General features: G+C 39.0%; 1 protein-coding gene across 1 annotated transcript in view; it reads left to right on the top strand.

The window, feature by feature from the left end:
• Nucleotides 1–24448, top strand: part of LOC137090005 (uncharacterized) — a 55673-nt gene that overhangs the window by 19028 nt on the left and 12197 nt on the right. The gene's annotated exons all lie outside the window — the stretch shown is intronic.

Below are 24448 nucleotides of genomic sequence, written 5' to 3'. Positions count from 1 at the left end.
AAGAGGAGAACAAACACCACTTTAATTTACAGCAGCAGATTCACACTTACCCTGTAACTACATGAAACAAGAGGAGAACAAACACCACTTTAATTTACAGCAGCAGATTCACACTTACCCTGTTACTACATGAAACAAGAGGAGAACAAACACCACTTTAATTTACAGCAGCAGATTCACACTTACCCTGTAACTACATGAAACAAGAGGAGAACAAACACCACTTTAATTTACAGCCCCAGATTCACACTTACCCTGTAACTACATGAAACAAGAGGGGAACAAACACCACTTTAATTTACAGCAGCAGATTCACACTTACCCTCTAACTACATGAAACAAGAGGGGAACAAACACCACTTTAATTTACAGCCCCAGATTCACACTTACCCTGTAACTACATGAAAAAAGAGGAGAACAAACACCACTTTAATTTACAGCAGCAGATTCACACTTACCCTGTAACTACATGAAACAAGAGGAGAACAAACACCACTTTAATTTACAGCAGCAGATTCACACTTACCCTGTAACTACATGAAACAAGAGGAGAACAAACACCACTTTAATTTACAGCAGCAGATTCACACTTACCCTGTGACTACATGAAACAAGAGGAGAACAAACACCACTTTAATTTACAGCCGCAGATTCACACTTACCCTGTAACTACATGAAACAAGAGGGGAACAAACACCACTTTAATTTACAGCCACAGATTCACACTTACCCTGTAACTACATGAAACAAGAGGAGAACAAACACCACTTTAATTTACAGCCCCAGATTCACACTTACCCTGTTACTACATGAAACAAGAGGAGAACAAACACCACTTTAATTTACAGCCCCAGATTCACACTTACCCTGTAACTACATGAAACAAGAGGAGAACAAACACCACTTTAATTTACAGCCGCAGATTCACACTTACCCTGTAACTACATGAAACAAGAGGGGAACAAACACCACTTTAATTTACAGCCACAGATTCACACTTACCCTGTAACTACATGAAACAAGAGGAGAACAAACACCACTTTAATTTACAGCCCCAGATTCACACTTACCCTGTAACTACATGAAACAAGAGGAGAACAAACACCACTTTAATTTACAGCCCCAGATTCACACTTACCCTGTAGCTACATGAAACAAGAGGAGAACAAACACCACTTTAATTTACAGCAGCAGATTCACACTTACCCTCTAACTACATGAAACAAGAGGAGAACAAACACCACTTTAATTTACAGCCCCAGATTCACACTTACCCTGTAACTACATGAAACAAGATGGGAACAAACACCACTTTAATTTACAGCCCCAGATTCACACTTACCCTGTAACTACATGAAACAAGAGGAGAACAAACACCACTTTAATTTACAGCCCCAGATTCACACTTACCCTGTAACTACATGAAACAAGAGGAGAACAAACACCACTTTAATTTACTGCAGCAGATTCACACTTACCCTGTAACTACATGAAACAAGAGGGGAACAAACACCACTTTAATTTACAGCAGCAGATTCACACTTACCCTGTAACTACATGAAACAAGAGGAGAACAAACACCACTTTAATTTACAGCCCCAGATTCACACTTACCCTGTAACTACATGAAACAAGAGGAGAACAAACACCACTTTAATTTACAGCCCCAGATTCACACTTACCCTCTAACTACATGAAACAAGAGGAGAACAAACACCACTTTAATTTACAGCAGCAGATTCACACTTACCCTCTAACTACATGAAACAAGAGGAGAACAAACACCACTTTAATTTACAGCTGCAGATTCACACTTACCCTGTAACTACATGAAACAAGAGGAGAACAAACACCACTTTAATTTACAGCCCCAGATTCACACTTACCCTGTAACTACATGAAACAAGAGGAGAACAAACACCACTTTAATTTACAGCAGCAGATTCACACTTACCCTGTAACTACATGAAACAAGAGGAGAACAAACACCACTTTAATTTACAGCAGCAGATTCACACTTACCCTGTAACTACATGAAACAAGAGGAGAACAAACACCACTTTAATTTACAGCTGCAGATTCACACTTACCCTGTAACTACATGAAACAAGAGGGGAACAAACACCACTTTAATTTACAGCCCCAGATTCACACTTACCCTCTAACTACATGAAACAAGAGGAGAACAAACACCACTTTAATTTACAGCAGCAGATTAACACTTACCCTGTAACTACATGAAACAAGAGGAGAACAAACACCACTTTAATTTACAGCTGCAGATTCACACTTACCCTGTAACTACATGAAACAAGAGGAGAACAAACACCACTTTAATTTACAGCAGCAGATTCACACTTACCCTGTAACTACATGAAACAAGAGGAGAACAAACACCACTTTAATTTACAGCTGCAGATTCACACTTACCCTGTAACTACATGAAACAAGAGGAGAACAAACACCACTTTAATTTACAGCCCCAGATTCACACCTACCCTGTAACTACATGAAACAAGAGGAGAACAAACACCACTTTAATTTACAGCAGCAGATTCACACTTACCCTGTAACTACATGAAACAAGAGGAGATCAAACACAACTTTAATTTACAGCAGCAGATTCACACTTACCCTGTAACTACATGAAACAAGAGGGGAACAAACACCACTTTAATTTAGAGCAGCAGATTCACACTTACCCTGTAACTACATGAAACAAGAGGGGAACAAACACCACTTTAATTTACAGCCCAGATTCACACTTACCCTGTAACTACATGAAACAAGATGGGAACAAACACCACTTTAATTTACAGCCCCAGATTCACACTTACCCTGTATCTACATGAAACAAGATGGGAACAAACACCACTTTAATTTACAGCCACAGATTCACACTTACCCTGTAACTACATGAAACAAGAGGAGAACAAACACCACTTTAATTTACAGCCCCAGATTCACACTTACCCTGTAACTACATGAAACAAGAGGAGAACAAACACCACTTTAATTTACAGCCCCAGATTCACACTTACCCTGTAACTACATGAAACAAGAGGAGAACAAACACCACTTTAATTTACAGCCACAGATTCACACTTACCCTCTAACTACATGAAACAAGAGGGGAACAAACACCACTTTAATTTACAGCCCCAGATTCACACTTACCCTGTATCTACATGAAACAAGATGGGAACAAACACCACTTTAATTTACAGCCACAGATTCACACTTACCCTGTAACTACATGAAACAAGAGGAGAACAAACACCACTTTAATTTACAGCCACAGATTCACACTTACCCTGTAACTACATGAAACAAGAGGGGAACAAACACCACTTTAATTTACAGCCCCAGATTCACATTTACCCTGTATCTACATGAAACAAGATGGGAACAAACACCACTTTAATTTACAGCCACAGATTCACACTTAGACTGTAACTACATGAAACAAGAGGAGAACAAACACCACTTTAATTTACAGCAGCAGATTCACACTTACCCTGTAACTACATGAAACAAGAGGAGAACAAACACCACTTTAATTTACAGCAGCAGATTCACACTTACCCTGTAACTACATGAAACAAGATGGGAACAAACACCACTTTAATTTACAGCAGCAGATTCACACTTACCCTGTAACTACATGAAACAAGAGGAGAACAAACACCACTTTAATTTACAGCCGCAGATTCACACTTACCCTGTAACTACATGAAACAAGAGGAGAACAAACACCACTTTAATTTACAGCCCCAGATTCACACTTACCCTGTAACTACATGAAACAAGAGGGGAACAAACACCACTTTAATTTACAGCAGCAGATTCACACTTACCCTGTATCTACATGAAACAAGAGGAGAACAAACACCACTTTAATTTACAGCAGCAGATTCACACTTACCCTGTAACTACATGAAACAAGAGGAGAACAAACACCACTTTATTTTACAGCAGCAGATTCACACTTACCCTGTAACTACATGAAACAAGAGGAGAACAAACACCACTTTAATTTACAGCAGCAGATTCACACTTACCCTGTAACTACATGAAACAAGAGGAGAATAATCACCACTTTAATTTACAGCCCCAGATTCACACTTACCCTGTAACTACATGAAACAAGAGGAGAACAAACACCACTTTAATTTACAGCCCCAGATTCACACTTACCCTGTAACTACATGAAACAAGAGGAGAACAAACACCACTTTAATTTACAGCCCCAGATTCACACTTACCCTGTAACTACATGAAACAAGAGGAGAACAAACACCACTTTAATTTACAGCAGCAGATTCACACTTACCCTGTAGCTACATGAAACAAGAGGGGAACAAACACCACTTTAATTTACAGCAGCAGATTCACACTTACCCTGTAACTACATGAAACAAGAGGAGAACAAACACCACTTTAATTTACAGCAGCAGATTCACACTTACCCTGTAACTACATGAAACAAGAGGAGAACAAACACCACTTTAATTTACAGCTGCAGATTCACACATACCCTGTAACTACATGAAACAAGAGGGGAACAAACACCACTTTAATTTACAGCCCCAGATTCACACTTACCCTGTAACTACATGAAACAAGAGGAGAACAAACACCACTTTAATTTACAGCAGCAGATTCACACTTACCCTGTAACTACATGAAACAAGAGGGGAACAAACACCACTTTAATTTACAGCCCCAGATTCACACTTACCCTGTAACTACATGAAACAAGAGGAGAACAAACACCACTTTAATTTACAGCCACAGATTCACACTTACCCTGTAACTACATGAAACAAGAGGAGAACAAACACCACTTTAATTTACAGCCCCAGATTCACACTTACCCTGTAACTACATGAAACAAGAGGAGAACAAACACCACTTTAATTTACAGCCCCAGATTCACACTTACCCTGTAACTACATGAAACAAGAGGAGAACAAACACCACTTTAATTTACAGCAGCAGATTCACACTTACCCTGTAGCTACATGAAACAAGAGGGGAACAAACACCACTTTAATTTACAGCCCCAGATTCACACTTACCCTGTAACTACATGAAACAAGAGGAGAACAAACACCACTTTAATTTATAGCGGCAGATTCACACTTACCCTGTAACTACATGAAACAAGAGGGGAACAAACACCACTTTAATTTACAGCCCCAGATTCACACTTACCCTGTAACTACATGAAACAAGAGGAGAACAAACACCACTTTAATTTACAGCCCCAGATTCACACTTACCCTGTAACTACATGAAACAAGAGGAGAACAAACACCACTTTAATTTACAGCCCCAGATTCACACTTACCCTGTAACTACATGAAACAAGAGGAGAACAAACACCACTTTAATTTATAGCGGCAGATTCACACTTACCCTGTAACTACATGAAACAAGAGGGGAACAAACACCACTTTAATTTACAGCAGCAGATTCACACTTACCCTGTAACTACATGAAACAAGAGGAGAACAAACACCACTTTAATTTACAGCAGCAGATTCACACTTACCCTGTAGCTACATGAAACAAGAGGAGAACAAACACCACTTTAATTTACAGCCCAGATTCACACTTACCCTGTAACTACATGAAACAAGAGGAGAACAAACACCACTTTAATTTACAGCCTCAGATTCACACTTACCCTGTAACTACATGAAACAAGATGGGAACAAACACCACTTTAATTTACAGCAGCAGATTCACACTTACCCTGTAACTATATGAAACAAGAGGGGAACAAACACCACTTTAATTTACAGCAGCAGATTCACACTTACCCTGTAACTACATGAAACAAGAGGAGAACAAACACCACTTTAATTTACAGCCCCAGATTCACACTTACCCTGTAACTACATGAAACAAGAGGGGAACAAGCACCACTTTAATTTACAGCAGCAGATTCACACTTACCCTGTAACTACATGAAACAAGAGGAGAACAAACACCACTTTAATTTACAGCAGCAGATTCACACTTACCCTGTAACTACATGAAACAAGAGGAGAACAAACACCACTTTAATTTACAGCCCCAGATTCACACTTACCCTGTAACTACATGAAACAAGAGGGGAACAAGCACCACTTTAATTTACAGCAGCAGATTCACACTTACCCTGTAACTACATGAAACAAGAGGAGAACAAACACCACTTTAATTTACAGCCACAGATTCACACTTACCCTCTAACTACATGAAACAAGAGGAGAACAAACACCACTTTAATTTACAGACCCAGATTCACACTTACCCTGTAACTACATGAAACAAGAGGAGAACAAACACCACTTTAATTTACAGCCCCAGATTCACACTTACCCTGTATCTACATGAAACAAGAGGAGAACAAACACCACTTTAATTTACAGCCCCAGATTCACACTTACCCTGTAACTACATGAAACAAGAGGAGAACAAACACCACTTTAATTTACATCAGCAGATTCACACTTACCCTGTAACTACATGAAACAAGAGGAGAACAAACACCACTTTAATTTACAACCCCAGATTCACACTTACCCTGTAACTACATGAAACAAGAGGGGAACAAACACCACTTTAATTTACAGCAGCAGATTCACACTTACCCTGTAACTACATGAAACAAGAGGGGAACAAACACCACTTTAATTTACAGCAGCAGATTCACACTTACCCTGTAACTACATGAAACAAGAGGAGAACAAACACCACTTTAATTTACAGCAGCAGATTCACACTTACCCTGTAACTACATGAAACAAGAGGGGAACAAACACCACTTTAATTTACAGCCCAGATTCACACTTACCCTGTATCTACATGAAACAAGAGGAGAACAAACACCACTTTAATTTACAGCCCAGATTCACACTTACCCTGTATCTACATGAAACAAGAGGGGAACAAACACCACTTTAATTTACAGCCCAGATTCACACTTACCCTGTATCTACATGAAACAAGAGGGGAACAAACACCACTTTAATTTACAGCCCAGATTCACACTTACCCTGTATCTACATGAAACAAGAGGGGAACAAACACCACTTTAATTTACAGCCCAGATTCACACTTACCCTGTATCTACATGAAACAAGAGGGGAACAAACACCACTTTAATTTACAGCCACAGATTCACACTTACCCTGTATCTACATGAAACAAGAGGGGAACAAACACCACTTTAATTTACAGCCCAGATTCACACTTACCCTGTATCTACATGAAACAAGAGGGGAACAAACACCACTTTAATTTACAGCCACAGATTCACACTTACCCTGTAACTACATGAAACAAGAGGAGAACAAACACCACTTTAATTTACAGCAGCAGATTCACACTTACCCTGTAACTACATGAAACAAGAGGGGAACAAACACCACTTTAATTTACAGCCCAGATTCACACTTACCCTGTAACTACATGAAACAAGAGGAGAACAAACACCACTTTAATTTACAGCCGCAGATTCACACTTACCCTGTAACTACATGAAACAAGAGGAGAACAAACACCACTTTAATTTACAGCAGCAGATTCACACTTACCCTGTAACTACATGAAACAAGAGGAGAACAAACACCACTTTAATTTACAGCAGCAGATTCACACTTACCCTGTAACTACATGAAACAAGAGGAGAACAAACACCACTTTAATTTACAGCAGCAGATTCACACTTACCCTGTAACTACATGAAACAAGAGGAGAACAAACACCACTTTAATTTACAGCCCCAGATTCACACTTACCCTGTAACTACATGAAACAAGAGGAGAACAAACACCACTTTAATTTACAGCCACAGATTCACACTAACCCTGTAACTACATGAAACAAGAGGAGAACAAACACCACTTTAATTTACAGCCACAGATTCACACTTACCCTGTAACTACATGAAACAAGAGGAGAACAAACACCACTTTAATTTACAGCCACAGATTCACACTTACCCTGTAACTACATGAAACAAGAGGAGAACAAACACCACTTTAATTTACAGCCCCAGATTCACACTTACCCTGTAACAACATGAAACAAGAGGAGAACAAACACCACTTTAATTTACAGCAGCAGATTCACACTTACCCTGTAACTACATGAAACAAGAGGAGAACAAACACCACTTTAATTTACAGCAGCAGATTCACACTTACCCTGTAACTACATGAAACAAGAGGGGAACAAACACCACTTTAATTTACAGCAGCAGATTCACACTTACCCTGTAACTACATGAAACAAGAGGAGAACAAACACCACTTTAATTTACAGCAGCAGATTCACACTTACCCTGTAACTACATGAAACAAGAGGGGAACAAACACCACTTTAATTTACAGCCCAGATTCACACTTACCCTGTATCTACATGAAACAAGAGGAGAACAAACACCACTTTAATTTACAGCCCCAGATTCACACTTACCCTGTAACTACATGAAACAAGAGGAGAACAAAGACCACTTTAATTTACAGCAGCAGATTCACAATTACCCTGTAGCTACATGAAACAAGAGGAGAACAAACACCACTTTAATTTACAGCAGCAGATTCACACTTACCCTGTAACTACATGAAACAAGAGGAGAACAAACACCACTTTAATTTACAGCAGCAGATTCACACTTACCCTGTAACTACATGACACAAGAGGAGAACAAACACCACTTTAATTTACAGCAGCAGATTCACACTTACCCTCTAACTACATGAAACAAGAGGAGAACAAACACCACTTTAATTTACAGCTGCAGATTCACACTTACCCTGTAACTACATGAAACAAGAGGAGAACAAACACCACTTTAATTTACAGCAGCAGATTCACACTTACCCTGTAACTACATGACACAAGAGGAGAACAAACACCACTTTAATTTACAGCAGCAGATTCACACTTACCCTGTAACTACATGACACAAGAGGAGAACAAACACCACTTTAATTTACAGCAGCAGATTCACACTTACCCTCTAACTACATGAAACAAGAGGAGAACAAACACCCCTTTAATTTACAGCAGCAGATTCACACTTACCCTGTAACTACATGAAACAAGAGGAGAACAAACACCACTTTAATTTACAGCAGCAGATTCACACTTACCCTGTAACTACATGAAACAAGAGGAGAACAAACACCACTTTAATTTACAGCAGCAGATTCACACTTACCCTGTAACTACATGAAACAAGAGGAGAACAAACACCACTTTAATTTACAGCCGCAGATTCACACTTACCCTGTAACTACATGAAACAAGAGGAGAACAAACACCACTTTAATTTACAGCAGCAGATTCACACTTACCCTGTAACTACATGACACAAGAGGAGAACAAACACCACTTTAATTTACAGCAGCAGATTCACACTTACCCTGTAACTACATGAAACAAGAGGAGAACAAACACCACTTTAATTTACAGCAGCAGATTCACACTTACCCTGTAACTACATGAAACAAGAGGGGAACAAACACCACTTTAATTTACAGCCCCAGATTCACACTTACCCTGTAACTACATGAAACAAGAGGAGAACAAACACCACTTTAATTTACAGCAGCAGATTCACACTTACCCTCTAACTACATGAAACAAGAGGAGAACAAACACCACTTTAATTTACAGCCCCAGATTCACACTTACCCTGTAACTACATGAAACAAGAGGAGAACAAACACCACTTTAATTTACAGCAGCAGATTCACACTTACCCTCTAACTACATGAAACAAGAGGAGAACAAACACCACTTTAATTTACAGCAGCAGATTCACACTTACCCTGTAACTACATGAAACAAGAGGAGAACAAACACCACTTTAATTTACAGCCCCAGATTCACACTTACCCTGTAACTACATGAAACAAGAGGGGAACAAACACCACTTTAATTTACAGCCCCAGATTCACACTTACCCTGTAACTACATGAAACAAGAGGAGAACAAACACCACTTTAATTTACAGCCTCAGATTCACACTTACCCTGTAGCTACATGAAACAAGAGGGGAACAAACACCACTTTAATTTACAGCCAGCAGATTCACACTTACCCTGTAACTACATGAAACAAGAGGAGAACAAACACCACTTTAATTTACAGCCGCAGATTCTCACTTACCCTGTAACTACATGAAACAAGAGGAGAACAAACACCACTTTAATTTACAGCAGCAGATTCACAATTACCCTGTGACTACATGAAACAAGAGGGGAACAAACACCACTTTAATTTACAGCCCCAGATTCACACTTACCCTGTAACTACATGAAACAAGAGGAGAACAAACACCACTTTAATTTACAGCAGCAGATTCACACTTACCCTCTAACTACATGAAACAAGAGGAGAACAAACACCACTTTAATTTACAGCAGCAGATTCACACTTACCCTGTAACTACATGAAACAAGAGGAAAACAAACACCACTTTAATTTACAGCCCCAGATTCACACTTACCCTGTAACTACATGAAACAAGAGGAGAACAAACACCACTTTAATTTACAGCCCCAGATTCTCACTTACCCTGTAACTACATGAAACAAGAGGAGAACAAACACCACTTTAATTTACAGCCCCAGATTCACACTTACCCTGTAACTACATGAAACAAGAGGAGAACAAACACCACTTTAATTTACAGCCCCAGATTCACACTTACCCTGTAACTACATGAAACAAGAGGAGAACAAACACCACTTTAATTTACAGCCCCAGATTCACACTTACCCTGTAACTACATGAAACAAGAGGAGAACAAACACCACTTTAATTTACAGCAGCAGATTCACACTTACCCTCTAACTACATGAAACAAGAGGAGAACAAACACCACTTTAATTTACAGCCCCAGATTCACACTTACCCTGTAACTACATGAAACAAGAGGGGAACAAACACCACTTTAATTTACAGCCCAGATTCACACTTACCCTGTAACTACATGAAACAAGAGGAGAACAAACACCACTTTAATTTACAGCCCCAGATTCACACTTACCCTGTAACTACATGAAACAAGAGGAGAACAAACACCACTTTAATTTACAGCCTCAGATTCACACTTACCCTGTAACTACATGAAACAAGAGGAGAACAAACACCACTTTAATTTACAGCAGCAGATTCACACTTACCCTGTAACTACATGAAACAAGAGGGGAACAAACACCACTTTAATTTACAGCCCCAGATTCACACTTACCCTGTAACTACATGAAACAAGAGGAGAACAAACACCACTTTAATTTACAGCCTCAGATTCACACTTACCCTGTAACTACATGAAACAAGAGGAGAACAAACACCACTTTAATTTACAGCCCCAGATTCACACTTACCCTGTAACTACATGAAACAAGAGGAGAACAAACACCACTTTAATTTATAGCGGCAGATTCACACTTACCCTGTAACTACATGAAACAAGAGGAGAACAAACACCACTTTAATTTACAGCCCCAGATTCACACTTACCCTGTAACTACATGAAACAAGAGGAGAACAAACACCACTTTAATTTACAGCAGCAGATTCACACTTATCCTGTATCTACATGAAACAAGAGGGGAACAAACACCACTTTAATTTACAGCAGCAGATTCACACTTACCCTGTAACTACATGAAACAAGAGGAGAACAAACACCACTTTAATTTACAGCCTCAGATTCACACTTACCCTGTAACTACATGAAACAAGAGGAGAACAAATACCACTTTAATTTACAGCAGCAGATTCACACTTACCCTGTAACTACATGAAACAAGAGGGGAACAAACACCACTTTAATTTACAGCAGCAGATTCACACTTACCCTGTAACTACATGAAACAAGAGGAGATCAAACACAACTTTAATTTACAGCAGCAGATTCACACTTACCCTGTAACTACATGAAACAAGAGGAGAACAAACACCACTTTAATTTACAGCCCCAGATTCACACTTACCCTGTAACTACATGAAACAAGAGGAGAACAAACACCACTTTAATTTACAGCAGCAGATTCACACTTACCCTGTAACTACATGAAACAAGAGGAGAACAAACACCACTTTAATTTACAGCAGCAGATTCACACTTACCCTGTAACTACATGAAACAAGAGGGGAACAAACACCACTTTAATTTACAGCCCAGATTCACACTTACCCTGTATCTACATGAAACAAGAGGAGAACAAACACCACTTTAATTTACAGCCCCAGATTCACACTTACCCTGTAACTACATGAAACAAGAGGAGAACAAACACCACTTTAATTTACAGCCCAGATTCACACTTACCCTGTAACTACATGAAACAAGAGGAGAACAAACACCACTTTAATTTACAGCCCAGATTCACACTTACCCTGTAACTACATGAAACAAGAGGAGAACAAACACCACTTTAATTTACAGCAGCAGATTCACACTTACCCTGTAACTACATGAAACAAGAGGAGAACAAACACCACTTTAATTTACAGCCCAGATTCACACTTACCCTGTAACTACATGAAACAAGAGGGGAACAAACACCACTTTAATTTACAGCCCAGATTCACACTTACCCTGTAACTACATGAAACAAGAGGAGAACAAACACCACTTTAATTTACAGCCCCAGATTCACACTTACCCTGTAACTACATGAAACAAGATGGGAACAAACACCACTTTAATTTACAGCCCAGATTCACACTTACCCTGTAACTACATGAAACAAGAGGAGAACAAACACCACTTTAATTTACAGCCACAGATTCACACTTACCCTGTAACTACATGAAACAAGATGGGAACAAACACCACTTTAATTTACAGCCCAGATTCACACTTACCCTGTAACTACATGAAACAAGAGGAGAACAAACACCACTTTAATTTACAGCCCAGATTCACACTTACCCTGTATCTACATGAAACAAGATGGGAACAAACACCACTTTAATTTACAGCCCAGATTCACACTTACCCTGTAACTACATGAAACAAGAGGAGAACAAACACCACTTTAATTTACAGCCACAGATTCACACTTACCCTGTAACTACATGAAACAAGATGGGAACAAACACCACTTTAATTTACAGCCACAGATTCACACTTACCCTGTAACTACATGAAACAAGAGGGGAACAAACACCACTTTAATTTACAGCAGCAGATTCACACTTACCCTGTAACTACATGAAACAAGATGGGAACAAACACCACTTTAATTTACAGCCACAGATTCACACTTACCCTGTAACTACATGAAACAAGAGGAGAACAAACACCACTTTAATTTACAGCAGCAGATTCACACTTACCCTGTAACTACATGAAACAAGAGGAGAACAAACACCACTTTAATTTACAGCAGCAGATTCACACTTACCCTCTAACTACATGAAACAAGAGGAGAACAAACACCACTTTAATTTACAGCCCCAGATTCACACTTACCCTGTAACTACATGAAACAAGAGGAGAACAAACACCACTTTAATTTACAGCCCCAGATTCACACTTACCCTGTAACTACATGAAACAAGAGGAGAACAAACACCACTTTAATTTACAGCCCCAGATTCACACTTACCCTGTAACTACATGAAACAAGAGGAGAACAAACACCACTTTAATTTACAGCCGCAGATTTACACTTACCCTGTAACTACATGAAACAAGAGGAGAACAAACACCACTTTAATTTACAGCCACAGATTCACACTTACCCTGTAACTACATGAAACAAGAGGAGAACAAACACCACTTTAATTTACAGCCCCAGATTCACACTTACCCTGTAACTACATGAAACAAGAGGAGAACAAACACCACTTTAATTTACAGCCCCAGATTCACACTTACCCTGTAACTACATGAAACAAGAGGAGAACAAACACCACTTTAATTTACAGCCCCAGATTCACACTTACCCTGTAGCTACATGAAACAAGAGGAGAACAAACACCACTTTAATTTACAGCCCCAGATTCACACTTACCCTGTAGCTACATGAAACAAGAGGAGAACAAACACCACTTTAATTTACAGCAGCAGATTCACACTTACCCTGTAACTACATGAAACAAGAGGAGAACAAACACCACTTTAATTTACAGACCCAGATTCACACTTACCCTGTAACTACATGAAACAAGAGGAGAACAAACACCACTTTAATTTACAGCCACAGATTCACACTTACCCTGTAACTACATGAAACAAGAGGAGAACAAACACCACTTTAATTTACAGCAGCAGATTCACACTTACCCTCTAACTACATGAAACAAGAGGAGAACAAACACCACTTTAATTTACAGCCCCAGATTCACACTTACCCTGTAACTACATGAAACAAGAGGAGAACAAACACCACTTTAATTTACAGCAGCAGATTCACACTTACCCTGTAACTACATGAAACAAGAGGAGAACAAACGCCACTTTAATTTACAGCAGCAGATTCACACTTACCCTCTAACTACATGAAACAAGAGGAGAACAAACACCACTTTAATTTAGAGCAGCAGATTCACACTTACCCTCTAACTACATGAAACAAGAGGAGAACAAACACCACTTTAATTTACAGCCCCAGATTCACACTTACCCTGTAACTACATGAAACAAGAGGAGAACAAACACCACTTTAATTTACAGCAGCAGATTCATACTTACCCTCTAACTACATGAAACAAGAGGAGAACAAACACCACTTTAATTTACAGCAGCAGATTCACACTTACCCTCTAACTACATGAAACAAGAGGAGAACAAACACCACTTTAATTTACAGCAGCAGATTCACACTTACCCTGTAACTACATGAAACAAGAGGAGAACAAACACCACTTTAATTTACAGCCCCAGATTCACACTTACCCTGTAACTACATGAAACAAGAGGAGAACAAACACCACTTTAATTTACAGACCCAGATTCACACTTACCCTGTAACTACATGAAACAAGAGGAGAACAAACACCACTTTAATTTACAGCCTCAGATTCACACTTACCCTGTAACTACATGAAACAAGAGGAGAACAAACACCACTTTAATTTACAGCAGCAGATTCACACTTACCCTCTAACTACATGAAACGAAACAAGATGGGAACAAACACCACTTTAATTTACAGCCCCAGATTCACACTTACCCTGTAACTACATGAAACAAGAGGCGAACAAACACCACTTTAATTTACAGCCCCAGATTCACACTTACCCTGTAACTACATGAAACAAGAGGAGAACAAACACCACTTTAATTTACAGACCCAGATTCACACTTACCCTGTAACTACATGAAACAAGAGGAGAACAAACACCACTTTAATTTACAGCAGCAGATTCACACTTACCCTGTAACTACATGAAACAAGAGGAGAACAAACACCACTTTAATTTACAGCAGCAGATTCACACTTACCCTGTAACTACATGAAACAAGAGGAGAACAAACACCACTTTAATTTACAGCCACAGATTCACACTTACCCTGTAACTACATGAAACAAGAGGGGAACAAACACCACTTTAATTTACAGCAGCAGATTCACACTTACCCTGTAACTACATGAAACAAGAGGAGAACAAACACCACTTTAATTTACAGCCCCAGATTCACACTTACCCTCTAACTACATGAAACAAGAGGAGAACAAACACCACTTTAATTTACAGCCCCAGATTCACACTTACCCTGTAACTACATGAAACAAGAGGAGAACAAACACCACTTTAATTTACAGCCACAGATTCACACTTACCCTGTAACTACATGAAACAAGAGGAGAACAAACACCACTTTAATTTACAGCCACAGATTCACACTTACCCTGTAACTACATGAAACAAGAGGAGAACAAACACCACTTTAATTTACAGCCCCAGATTCACACCTACCCTGTAACTACATGAAACAAGAGGAGAACAAACACCACTTTAATTTACAGCCACAGATTCACACTTACCCTCTAACTACATGAAACAAGAGGAGAACAAACACCACTTTAATTTACAGCCCCAGATTCACACTTACCCTGTAACTACATGAAACAAGAGGAGAACAAACACCACTTTAATTTACAGCAGCAGATTCACACTTACCCTCTAACTACATGAAACAAGAGGAGAACAAACACCACTTTAATTTACAGCCACAGATTCACACTTACCCTGTAACTACATGAAACAAGAGGAGAACAAACACCACTTTAATTTACAGCAGCAGATTCACACTTACCCTGTAACTACATGAAACAAGAGGGGAACAAACACCACTTTAATTTACAGCCCCAGATTCACACTTACCCTGTAACTACATGAAACAAGAGGAGAACAAACACCACTTTAATTTACAGCCTCAGATTCACACTTACCCTGTAACTACATGAAACAAGAGGAGAACAAACACCACTTTAATTTACAGCCCCAGATTCACACTTACCCTGTAACTACATGAAACAAGAGGGGAACAAACACCACTTTAATTTACAGCCGTAGATTCACACTTACCCTGTAACTACATGAAACAAGAGGAGAACAAACACCACTTTAATTTATAGCGGCAGATTCACACTTACCCTGTAACTACATGAAACAAGAGGAGAACAAACACCACTTTAATTTACAGCCCAGATTCACACTTACCCTGTATCTACATGAAACAAGATGGGAACAAACACCACTTTAATTTACAGCCCAGATTCACACTTACCCTGTATCTACATGAAACAAGATGGGAACAAACACCCCTTTAATTTACAGCCCCAGATTCACACTTACCCTGTAACTACATGAAACAAGAGGAGAACAAACACCACTTTAATTTACAGCCTCAGATTCACACTTACCCTGTAACTACATGAAACAAGAGGAGAACAAATACCACTTTAATTTACAGCAGCAGATTCACACTTACCCTGTAACTACATGAAACAAGAGGGGAACAAACACCACTTTAATTTACAGCAGCAGATTCACACTTACCCTGTAACTACATGAAACAAGAGGAGATCAAACACAACTTTAATTTACAGCAGCAGATTCACACTTACCCTGTAACTACATGAAACAAGAGGAGAACAAACACCACTTTAATTTACAGCCCCAGATTCACACTTACCCTGTAACTACATGAAACAAGAGGAGAACAAACACCACTTTAATTTACAGCCCCAGATTCACACTTACCCTGTAACTACATGAAACAAGAGGGGAACAAACACCACTTTAATTTACAGCCCAGATTCACACTTACCCTGTATCTACATGAAACAAGATGGGAACAAACACCACTTTAATTTACAGCCCAGATTCACACTTACCCTGTATCTACATGAAACAAGATGGGAACAAACACCACTTTAATTTACAGCCACAGATTCACACTTACCCTGTAACTACATGAAACAAGAGGAGAACAAACACCACTTTAATTTACAGACCCAGATTCACACTTACCCTGTAACTACATGAAACAAGAGGAGAACAAACACCACTTTAATTTACAGCAGCAGATTCACACTTACCCTGTAACTACATGAAACAAGAGGAGAACAAACACCACTTTAATTTACAGCCACAGATTCACACTTACCCTGTAACTACATGAAACAAGAGGGGAACAAACACCACTTTAATTTACAGCCCCAGATTCACACTTACCCTCTAACTACATGAAACAAGAGGAGAACAAACACCACTTTAATTTACAGCCCCAGATTCACACTTACCCTGTAACTACATGAAACAAGAGGAGAACAAACACCACTTTAATTTACAGCCACAGATTCACACTTACCCTGTAACTACATGAAACAAGAGGAGAACAAACACCACTTTAATTTACAGCCCCAGATTCACACTTACCCTGTAACTACATGAAACAAGAGGAGAACAAACACCACTTTAATTTACAGACCCAGATTCACACTTACCCTGTAACTACATGAAACAAGAGGAGAACAAACACCACTTTAATTTACAGCAGCAGATTCACACTTACCCTGTAACTACATGAAACAAGAGGAGAACAAACACCACTTTAATTTACAGCCGCAGATTCACACTTACCCTGTAACTACATGAAACAAGAGGGGAACAAACACCACTTTAATTTACAGCCCCAGATTCACACTTACCCTGTAACTACATGAAACAAGAGGAGAACAAACACCACTTTAATTTACAGACCCAGATTCACACTTACCCTGTAACTACATGAAACAAGAGGAGAACAAACACCACTTTAATTTACAGCCGCAGATTCACACTTACCCTGTAACTACATGAAACAAGAGGAGAACAAACACCACTTTAATTTACAGCCCCAGATTCACACTTACCCTGTAACTACATGAAACAAGAGGAGAACAAACACCACTTTAATTTACAGCTGCAGATTCACACTTACCCTGTAACTACATGAAACAAGAGGAGAACAAACACCACTTTAATTTACAGCAGCAGATTCACACTTACCCTGTAACTACATGAAACAAGAGGAGAACAAACACCACTTTAATTTACAGCTGCAGATTCACACTTACCCTGTAACTACATGAAACAAGAGGAGAACAAACACCACTTTAATTTAGAGCAGCAGATTCACACTTACCCTGTAACTACATGAAACAAGAGGAGAACAAACACCACTTTAATTTACAGCCACAGATTCACACTTACCCTGTAACTACATGAAACAAGAGGAGAACAAACACCACTTTAATTTACAGCAGCAGATTCACACTTACCCTCTAACTACATGAAACAAGAGGAGAACAAACACCACTTTAATTTACAGCCCCAGATTCACACTTACCCTGTAACTATATGAAACAAGAGGAGAACAAACACCACTTTAATTTACAGCAGCAGATTCACACTTACCCTCTAACTACATGAAACAAGAGGAGAACAAACACCACTTTAATTTACAGCAGCAGATTCACACTTACCCTCTAACTACATGAAACAAGAGGAGAACAAACACCACTTTAATTTACAGCCCCAGATTCACACTTACCCTGTAACTACATGAAACAAGAGGAGAACAAACACCACTTTAATTTACAGCAGCAGATTCACACTTACCCTGTAACTACATGAAACAAGAGGAGAACAAACACCACTTTAATTTACAGCAGCAGATTCACACTTACCCTCTAACTACATGAAACAAGAGGAGAACAAACACCACTTTAATTTAGAGCAGCAGATTCACACTTACCCTGTAACTACATGAAACAAGAGGGGAACAAACACCACTTTAATTTACAGCCCCAGATTCACACTTACCCTGTAACTACATGAAACAAGAGGAGAACAAACACCACTTTAATTTACAGCCCCAGATTCACACTTACCCTGTAACTACATGAAACAAGAGGAGAACAAACACCACTTTAATTTACAGCCCCAGATTCACACTTACCCTGTAACTACATGAAACAAGAGGAGAACAAACACCACTTTAATTTACAGCCCCAGATTCACACTTACCCTGTAACTACATGAAACAAGAGGAGAACAAACACCACTTTAATTTACAGCCCCAGATTTACACTTACCCTGTAACTACATGAAACAAGAGGAGAACAAACACCACTTTAATTTACAGCAGCAGATTCACACTTACCCTCTAACTACATGAAACAAGAGGAGAACAAACACCACTTTAATTTACAGCAGCAGATTCACACTTACCCTGTAACTACATGAAACAAGAGGGGAACAAACACCACTTTAATTTACAGCAGCAGATTCACACTTACCCTGTAACTACATGAAACAAGATGGGAACAAACACCACTTTAATTTACAGCCACAGATTCACACTTACCCTGTAGCTACATGAAACAAGAGGAGAACAAACACCACTTTAATTTACAGCAGCAGATTCACACTTACCCTGTAACTACATGAAACAAGAGGAGAACAAACACCACTTTAATTTACAGCCCCAGATTCACACTTACCCTGTAACTACATGAAACAAGAGGAGAACAAACACCACTTTAATTTACAGCAGCAGATTCACAATTACCCTGTAACTACATGAAACAAGAGGAGAACAAACACCACTTTAATTTACAGCCCCAGATTCACACTTACCCTGTAGCTACATGAAACAAGAGGAGAATAATCACCACTTTAATTTACAGCCCCAGATTCACATTTACCCTGTAACTACATGAAACAAGAGGAGAACAATTGCCACTTTAATTTACAGCAGCAGATTCACACTTACCCTGTAACTACATGAAACAAGAGGAGAACAAACACCACTTTAATTTACAGCAGCAGATTCACAATTACCCTGTAACTACATGAAACAAGAGGAGAACAAACACCACTTTAATTTACAGCCCCAGATTCACACTTACCCTGTAGCTACATGAAACAAGAGGAGAACAAACACCACTTTAATTTACAGCCCCAGATTCACACTTACCCTGTACCACATGAAACAAGAGGAGAACAAACACCACTTTAATTTACAGCAGCAGATTCACACTTACCCTGTAACTACATGAAACAAGAGGAGAACAAACACCACTTTAATTTACAGCAGCAGATTCACACTTACCCTGTAACTACATGAAACAAGAGGAGAACAAACACCACTTTAATTTACAGCCCCAGATTCTCACTTACCCTGTAACTACATGAAACAAGAGGAGAACAAACACCACTTTAATTTACAGCCCCAGATTCACACTTACCCTGTATCTACATGAAACAAGAGGAGAACAAACACCACTTTAATTTACAGCCACAGATTCACACTTACCCTGTAACTACATGAAACAAGAGGAGAACAAACACCACTTTAATTTACAGCAGCAGATTCACACTTACCCTGTAACTACATGAAACAAGAGGAGAACAAACACCACTTTAATTTACAGCAGCAGATTCACACTTACCCTGTAACTACATGAAACAAGAGGAGAACAAACACCACTTTAATTTACAGCAGCAGATTCACACTTACCCTGTAACTACATGAAACAAGAGGAGAACAAACACCACTTTAATTTACAGCCCCAGATTCACACTTACCCTGTAACTACATGAAACAAGAGGGGAACAAACACCACTTTAATTTACAGCCACAGATTCACACTTACCCTGTAACTACATGAAACAAGAGGAGAACAAACACCACTTTAATTTACAGCCACAGATTCACACTTACCCTGTAACTACATGAAACAAGAGGAGAACAAACACCACTTTAATTTACAGCCACAGATTCACACTTACCCTCTAACTACATGAAACAAGAGGAGAACAAACACCACTTTAATTTACAGCCCCAGATTCACACTTACCCTGTAACTACATGAAACAAGAGGAGAACAAACACCACTTTAATTTACAGCTGCAGATTCACACTTACCCTGTAACTACATGAAACAAGAGGAGAACAAACACCACTTTAATTTACAGCCCCAGATTCACACTTACCCTGTAACTACATGAAACAAGAGGAGAACAAACACCACTTTAATTTACAGCCCCAGATTCTCACTTACCCTGTAACTACATGAAACAAGAGGAGAACAAACACCACTTTAATTTACAGCCCCAGATTCACACTTACCCTGTAACTACATGAAACAAGAGGAGAACAAACACCACTTTAATTTACAGCCCCAGATTCACACTTACCCTGTAACTATATGAAACAAGAGGAGAACAAACACCACTTTAATTTACAGCCCCAGATTCACACTTACCCTGTAACTACATGAAACAAGAGGAGAACAAACACCACTTTAATTTACAGCCCCAGATTCACACTTACCCTGTAACTACATGAAACAAGAGGAGAACAAACACCACTTTAATTTACAGCAGCAGATTCACACTTACCCTGTAACTACATGAAACAAGAGGAGAACAAACACCACTTTAATTTACAGCCCCAGATTCACACTTACCCTGTAACTACATGAAACAAGAGGGGAACAAACACCACTTTAATTTACAGCCACAGATTCACACTTACCCTGTAACTACATGAAACAAGAGGAGAACAAACACCACTTTAATTTACAGCAGCAGATTCACACTTACCCTGTGACTACATGAAACAAGAGGAGAACAAACACCACTTTAATTTACAGCAGCAGATTCACACTTACCCTGTAACTACATGAAACAAGAGGAGAACAAACACCACTTTAATTTACAGCAGCAGATTCACACTTACCCTGTAACTACATGAAACAAGATGGGAACAAACACCACTTTAATTTACAGCTGCAGATTCACACTTACCCTGTAACTACATGAAACAAGAGGAGAACAAACACCACTTTAATTTACAGCCGCAGATTCACACTTACCCTGTAACTACATGAAACAAGATGGGAACAAACACCACTTTAATTTACAGCCACAGATTCACACTTACCCTGTAACTACATGAAACAAGATGGGAACAAACACCACTTTAATTTACAGCCACAGATTCACACTTACCCTGTAACTACATGAAACAAGAGGAGAACAAACACCACTTTAATTTACAGCAGCAGATTCATACTTACCCTGTAACTACATGAAACAAGAGGAGAACAAACACCACTTTAATTTACAGCCCCAGATTCACACTTACCCTGTAACTACATGAAACAAGAGGAGAACAAACACCACTTTAATTTACAGCAGCAGATTCATACTTACCCTGTAACTACATGAAACAAGATGGGAACAAACACCACTTTAATTTACAGCCCCAGATTCACACTTACCCTGTAACTACATGAAACAAGAGGAGAACAAACACCACTTTAATTTACAGCCCCAGATTCACACTTACCCTGTAACTACATGAAACAAGAGGAGAACAAACACCACTTTAATTTACAGCAGCAGATTCATACTTACCCTGTAACTACATGAAACAAGAGGAGAACAAACACCACTTTAATTTACAGCAGCAGATTCACACTTACCCTGTAACTACATGAAACAAGAGGAGAACAAACACCACTTTAATTTACAGCCCCAGATTCACACTTACCCTGTAACTACATGAAACAAGAGGAGAACAAACACCACTTTAATTTACAGCCCCAGATTCACACTTACCCTGTAACTACATGAAACAAGAGGAGAACAAACACCACTTTAATTTACAGCAGCAGATTCATACTTACCCTGTAACTACATGAAACAAGAGGAGAACAAACACCACTTTAATTTACAGCAGCAGATTCACACTTACCCTGTAACTACATGAAACAAGAGGAGAACAAACACCACTTTAATTTACAGCCCCAGATTCACACTTACCCTGTAACTACATGAAACAAGAGGGGAACAAACACCACTTTAATTTACAGCCCCAGATTCACACTTACCCTGTAACTACATGAAACAAGATGGGAACAAACACCACTTTAATTTACAGCCCCAGATTCACACTTACCCTGTAACTACATGAAACAAGAGGGGAACAAACACCACTTTAATTTACAGCCCCAGATTCACACTTACCCTGTAACTACATGAAACAAGATGGGAACAAACACCACTTTAATTTACAGCCGCAGATTCACACTTACCCTGTAACTACATGAAACAAGAGGAGAATAATCACCACTTTAATTTACAGCAGCAGATTCACACTTACCCTGTAACTACATGAAACAAGAGGGGAACAAACACCACTTTAATTTACAGCCCCAGATTCACACTTACCCTGTAACTACATGAAACAAGAGGGGAACAAACACCACTTTAATTTACAGCAGCAGATTCACACTTACCCTGTAACTACATGAAACAAGAGGGGAACAAACACCACTTTAATTTACAGCCCCAGATTCACACTTACCCTGTAACTACAAGAAACAAGAGGAGAACAAACACCACTTTAATTTACAGCAGCAGATTCACACTTACCCTGTAACTACATGAAACAAGAGGAGAACAAACACCACTTTAATTTACAGCAGCAGATTCACACTTACCCTCTAACTACATGAAACAAGAGGAGAACAAACACCACTTTAATTTACAGCAGCAGATTCACACTTACCCTGTAACTACATGAAACAAGAGGAGAACAAACACCACTTTAATTTACAGCCCCAGATTCACACTTACCCTGTAACTACATGTAACAAGAGGAGAACAAACACCACTTTAATTTACAGCAGCAGATTCACACTTACCCTGTAACTACATGAAACAAGAGGAGAACAAACACCACTTTAATTTACAGCAGCAGATTCACACTTACCCTGTAACTACATGAAACAAGAGGAGAACAAACACCACTTTAATTTACAGCCCCAGATTCACACTTACCCTGTAACTACATGAAACAAGAGGAGAACAAACGCCACTTTAATTTACAGCAGCAGATTCATACTTACCCTGT

Source organism: Pseudorasbora parva, chromosome 2, assembly GCF_024679245.1.
Source record: "Pseudorasbora parva isolate DD20220531a chromosome 2, ASM2467924v1, whole genome shotgun sequence".
Classification (NCBI taxonomy): domain Eukaryota; kingdom Metazoa; phylum Chordata; class Actinopteri; order Cypriniformes; family Gobionidae; genus Pseudorasbora; species Pseudorasbora parva.
The sequence above is the reverse complement of the archived record's forward strand: the minus strand, read 5'-3'. Positions and strand labels throughout refer to the sequence as shown.